Raw genomic sequence first — 6,685 nt, 5'->3', positions numbered from 1 at the left:
GAAATCGAATGAATCGCCTGCACCGCACCGTCACCGCCATCACCCGTCCTCCCCGACGCATAACGATAGTCAATTCAATTTGAATCGCGGCCAAGCTCAACGGGACAGTTAATTACGTACGAATGACAGCTTCGCCCCGCGCGAATTTGCCGCGTGATCCATTCGAGCAGATCGCTATAGATTGGTTCCCGTATTCTTTTTCTTTCTTCTGTCCTAATCGCGTGCGATATAAAGAGATTTGGTCAATCAAAAATTGCAAATTTGAATTTATCGCGGATGTCGTGTTGCCTTCCTCTCGCTTTTATCGCCTGTTTTCTCATTCAGTCTTGTTTCGTTGAATGTTTACACTCAAAGCTGACACTTTTAACGCAACGTCATTAGCGACACTAGCATTAATAAAGGCCGAAACAGACGACGCAATCTCTGGTCCTGGCAGTCGTTTCTCCCTTTCACTCTTCCCTAGTTCGCTTTCTCTTTCTTCCCCTTTCTCTGTCTTTCTATATCTTAATCCTCTGTCACTCCGTTCGTCTCTTGCTCGTATATACCCACGATGGTCTCGTGCTTTCGTAGGTCGTCAGGTCTCGTGAATGAAACGAAGGCGTGGCGCTCACTTTGATTCATAGTTTGACTGCAAAGCACGACAGAATTCGTCTTCCTTTCACAAGGGACTCCACGACAATTCGTCCGCTCAGTCATTTATTTATAGCCGTTATTGAGATCCGATAATAGGGAGTTTTTGCAATAACGTGAATCCAGATACGGTGAACGCTAAAGTCACGCTATCCTTTTCTTAATTAGTTGTTAAAAAGAAGATAACCTGACCTTAGCATTCACTGTATCTGGATAAACGCTATTGCAAAAACTCCCTAATCTCAATCTGCCGCAACTCGCCGGCTCGTAAAGGAGGCACGGCAGTGTCGCTGCGCTTGGTTTAGCGCCGACACTACCGTGTCTCCAGATATTGCCTTTCACCGCATCATTAACTTTCGTTAAAGCATGAAAAGTAACCTTCGCATGTGAGCATTAGTCTAAGAATGCTTGTCCTTCTTAATTTTTTAATAAAGACGTATTACGTTTCTAAAAATCAAAGATTGATTAAATAATCTTTTAATATATACGGTGCTCGATAATATCGGTTTATGCAATGCCACGAATAGTGCACGCATCATAATGATAATTTTGACGAAGTTTCAGTGATATTCTTTAACCCTCCATCTGCAATCCGAGTTTTTTTTTGATACAAGCGAAATTTCACTCTCAAATTTTTTTGAAATAAAGGATGGAGTCTGATTCCCCCTCCTAAAATATTTTGTAGTGACCCTCACGCCGCGTGAATTACCATATTTTTGTTTGTGTTTGTTATATTTGTTAAGTAACATATATTTCGTAATAGCTTAAAAAATTTATTATATAAAGAAGAAAGTCTAATGTATCAATATTGCATCATATATCATAATTATATGTGTATTCTATATAATAATATATATGATATCAAAATTATTTTATAATTACGTTTCTTTGTAGCCAAAATATCCAACAGGAACATTGAATGGAACGGTGACCCACGCGACACGGAACATGTTAAAAAATTGATTAATGTAATAGAGATGTTAAGCAATTTAAAATTTTTTCACAATTTTTGAAAGCCCATAGAACAATAAAAAAACTTGGGTTGGGGACGAAGGAAATACCATATGATCATAACTTAAAATTATATTGATTACGTCTACACTATTGTGACTAAAGTTATTTGTTGACACGTTTCTCCGTTATCAAATGAATTCACGCACTTAATGTTATATTACGTCATATTACTACGCACGCTAATAGAAACTAAATTGCGGGTATCGACGCGAACCGTAACAGTGACCAGCGACCGACCGCAAATCTTTTCACCGTGTGCGATCGATCGATTGTTACACACCGAGACTGTTCAGATATGATTACATTTCGCTCAAATGGATGAAGCGGATTTGACAGAGATTATATGCAGCAGGTGTGCGAATATCGACGTTTCCATCACGATAACAAGAGGAGGGATTCAGGGAAGGGGGTGGGTCTCGTTCATTTCAGATATCGGAGATTATTGCGCTGATCTTTGATAGTCGTTTGAATTTGTAATCGGCCCGGTTCGCCTAATATCTCTCGAGTTTATTTAAAGCGAACTGAACATACGCATACTCGTTTCCGATGAAAGAAACCTTAAAGGAAAAGAAACGGGATTAATCTTTGGAAAATGATTATTGACATAGAGTAGGAAAAGATTAAAGATGAGGATTAATTCTTTTTAAGCACGTACTTCCTGTTAAAGTCAGTTTCAATTTTATTCAGAGAAGAAAAGCAAAAGCGCGGTGCAGGAATAGCTCCGACTCTGACCTGAATACTTTTTTTTTCACCTCATCAGACCCGCGATATCAATCGGCAGTATTCTCGAAATAAAATAAGTTTGTGATCCGTGACAACGCAACGAATCTCTGCGAATGATATTGTACGCGTATTATTATGATAATTCAGCAAGAACGAAATGATAGAAGGTAATTAGTAATGAGGATGAAGTTACTGAGCACGCAGGAGAGAGAAGCCATTATTTGCGATTTTCATAAGCGATTGGACCGTTCGCGCATTTCCGTTGCCATTATCGCTGTCAGGATATACGATGTGGTGGCTAGTAATGAAGACGGATCGCTTTCTGCGAATCAAACGGGACGTGCGGTTCTCTTTTCCTTCCCAGCCTCGACAGTGCGGTGGCGAAACTCGAGAAGAACTGGATGGTCGGTCTTTAATCAGGTTTTAATTGCTTTAATTCGCAAGATTGTGGTATGCGATCGTTATAGAACGTATCGTGAGAATGGAGAATGCGATATTGCACAAATTTCCGATTGTAACAGAATTCTAGATTCAAATCATGAACTAAACGAGACTAAAAATAGCGTGAGAAACGTAAGTAGGTGTAAACAAAAACGTCAGCTGTATTAAGCAAGAATAATATAAAAATTCAGGCATCCTTCTATTTATAACGAGTTTACGTTCTGAGACTTTAGTCGTAAGTCGAATAGTATCGTATAATACTAAATCTATTGTTTCTTTTTCTCTTTTAGTAATAATAGTTGTATTAATAGCCATTTTGGACGTAATAATTACAAGATTATGTGAAAAAGTAAGTTAATGTCTGTTTCTATCAATGTAGGTTAATTTTAATCTCGGTTTAATCTTCATCTTTTTCTATTATAATTCTTAGCGCATACCGCTCGTAAGTTCGCAAAGTGAAGTAATAAGTAGAAGGATATCTGCAGTATATTAATACAAGATGTTTTTAATATTTAAAACTCAATCAAAGATTTTTTCCCGGATAACTGTTATTCTCATAAAGATAAAATACGAGTATCTATGATATTATTCATTAACAGATGGAAAACAAGAGAAACAGTTCTTTTAACAAGAGAAACAGTGCAACACAATGAATCATTTCATCAATATTTAACATTGGCAACAAGGATAAAATGATTCACTGTATTACATTGTGTCATCTGTGTCTCTTGCTGAAAAACGCCCAATGCTATTTTCGAAACGTACACAACGGGCAATTGGTAATAGTGTGTAACGAAATAACGCGTCACTTGCATAGTCCATTCCCTTTAACTATTTCATATTTGCGTGGGTGAACGATTTTGTAACTTGATATCGCTTTTGATTGCTCACACTTATACGTCACATATCGCTTTTCCAAAAAAATATCAAGACAAATATGCATATTTTGTATCATGCAAGAAACAAATAATCACGATACGTTTCAAAAAAGAAACTTACGCGAACATATATCCTTCCGTAGTATTTATTTTTAACCCTTATCACTTATTTCTCGGTATCTCATTTTCAAAGAGTCATAATTTCTGTGCTGCGCCGCGAACTCGACGGCACTTTATTCGCAGGGTAAATTCAACACGCTCGAATGACGCCTACGCGCGATTAGCATGATTATAGAGACGCGTTTATGGTCGTTTCGTCAAGAAAAATGAGATTCGCGAGATAAAGCGGCGAGCCCCGAAGACGGAGGTTCCATACTTATTGCAGGAAAGTATGGTAATCCGCGGGCAAAGCGCGAAGTTACGATTATTCAAGAGCGGTTCGTTCGCGCCGCACCATGGAAATTGGATCGAGGAATGAAATTCTTTCGTCTAATTAGAGTACAATATCTTCGCCCCAGCGAGAGGGTTACACTCTAAGCTTACTCTTTTACTTGCTTCTTACATCAAACGTTCCATGGGGATTAATTGCTTCCTGAGGATAAGGGTATTTCGCGCATCGCTCGAGGGTGTTCTGGTTAAACACGTCTAACATGTCCCTTTGTGCCATCTGATAATCGTAATTTCAATGCGAGTCGAGAGACGCCATCATGGGAGTTGATTCCAATTTTCTGCATTATCGTATCTCATTTTTATTGATTAACGTTCGGAAAGAACGATTTTGCTGAAATATTTAAAAATTAGCTAGACACTGATCTGAAAATAAATTTTATTGGACTATCAAAATGATTATGTAGAACGTTCAAATTAATTGATTGCCAGAATGTTAAAATTTTTGCAGCATTACTCACGCTTGAATTTCCTACATTATTTTGGTTCAATAAAATTATTTTTAGATCTGTATATATCTATCTCAATTTTTAGATATTTTAACGAAATTGTTTTTTTTCCGTACAGAGTACAATATTTATGAAAAAAAATATTTTGCATAGTTACTCATTTTCTGTTAGATATTAGAAATTTTGTTAATATAGACAGATAGATAAAGCATATTTTGCCGTTCTGAAGCAAGCCCTCTAATATACAGAAAGAATATACAGAAAGAATAAATAATTAACGTTCAAGCGTGAGAAACGCAAAATAAGAAAATTGACAAGTATTTGGCAGAGAAATTTAAAAAGGAGCAAAATAAGAAAATTAGCAAGCACAAGATAAGAAAATTTGCAGACAGGCAGCGCAGAAATTTAAAGAAAACATTATACGAAGGTGAATAAAATAAAATGAAATAAAATATAATATTATGATATAGTGAAATAGAATAGACGAAGAGCAGTGAAGGAATACATAAACCAAAGAAAAATGAAAATAGCGGTTATTATAAGATTGGTGACGTATTACAAATAATTGTAAAATAGAAAATTAAAATTAGTATAGAGATTATTGTGATTTTCCAAGGAAATATCCAATTTTGCAATAACGTTGTGGCAACATAGGGCGCATATTGGATGGTGAAGAGGACTCATCTGCCAACTTGTTTGCGCAGACGTTATTTAGCGCGGAATGTTCCATCGCGAAAACAGCATCATAGTCAATATCTACCCAGGGGCCAATAAATATACACGTTACTCCGCATTGTTTCTCCGAACAAGATATTCGACACATTCGTTGCATTAGTGCTACAAATTGCTCCCCTATCGCGCGTAGAAAATAACTCTTTTAATTTTAATATATAAATCTTGATTACGTATCAATGTTAAACATTTAATATCATCACGTTTTGAGGATCATGCGAAATCGTTTGAAAATGTATTACACGGAACAAGTGCAGGCGCAATTACGTGTTCCTCGTTACAAGTTACAATGAACCTGTTACACCTAATCACGTTCCCGAGACAATACCGTACCATAGTTGAGGGTTTCTAGGTGTTTCCTATCCCTTTGAGTCTCTTGATCAACGTGATCATAGCGACGCGCTGAACTGTTTGCACGGAGAGGCCGATCGCGATACTATGGCAGGATGGCCGAGTGTGGTTTGAACGATCTCGCACGGCCAATGGACGCGCATAAATTAGAAGCGTTAATACGCGTTAGAGCAATCTCATCTTGGATATTGCCCGAGGGATAGCATCACGTATCCGTCAGTACGTTCGCTATTGCATATATACAGCTCGACCACGTTGTTGTCAAATTTTGGATGCACAGATAGTAAATAATCGATGGGAACAGATAGAAGCTATCACACTCAAGAAAGAAGTGTTTAATTTTGAAATATTAAAATGTTTTAGATATTAAGAGAAGATATTAAAATGTATTCTTGTCTCCATTTTTTAAACACTTAAAGACGTTATTGTTTTAAGTGTTTAGAAAATGGAGAGATAAAAATAAAATATTTTAATATCTTAAACACTTAATTTTTCTAGTGCAATGAAGGTAACGAATAAAAATAAATTATATAAAACAAAGAGATAATTTGACAAAAGGTTTTTAATTAAATTCTTGCTACTGTGATAAGTGGAAATTTGATTTCATAAATTGAGTAATTCTGTAATTATACTGGTAGTCTTCACCCATACCGCCGTACAATATTTCGTTTACTTTGGACGGATGCGATAGCGGTTAATGGAAACGCAGTAATTAATTAAAAATGTTCTTGCGGGTTGTGCGCGCTGCGCGGAGGCACTTTATAACGAAGTAATTCAAGATTGAAACTGTTGTTGAATGTTTGTCGATTTGCCTTAGAAAAATACGTGGGAGATAGTACTGTAGGCGGTAAAAATATTTATCCTTCCTTCTCCCGGGGGTCTGGCTGAATGCAAAAATTAAAAATGATTAACGGATCCGACGCGGTGTACTTTCGATCATTGTGGCGCGCTTTGAGGACGACGCTGCTAGGAGCAAACGGAGCCTGCGATTGGACGCACCGCGCGCGCCGGTAGCGGCGC

Source organism: Mycetomoellerius zeteki, unplaced genomic scaffold, assembly GCF_001594055.1.
Source record: "Mycetomoellerius zeteki isolate Tzet28-1 unplaced genomic scaffold, Tzet1.0 scaffold49, whole genome shotgun sequence".
NCBI lineage: Eukaryota > Metazoa > Arthropoda > Insecta > Hymenoptera > Formicidae > Mycetomoellerius > Mycetomoellerius zeteki.
This window is presented reverse-complemented; position numbering follows the sequence as displayed.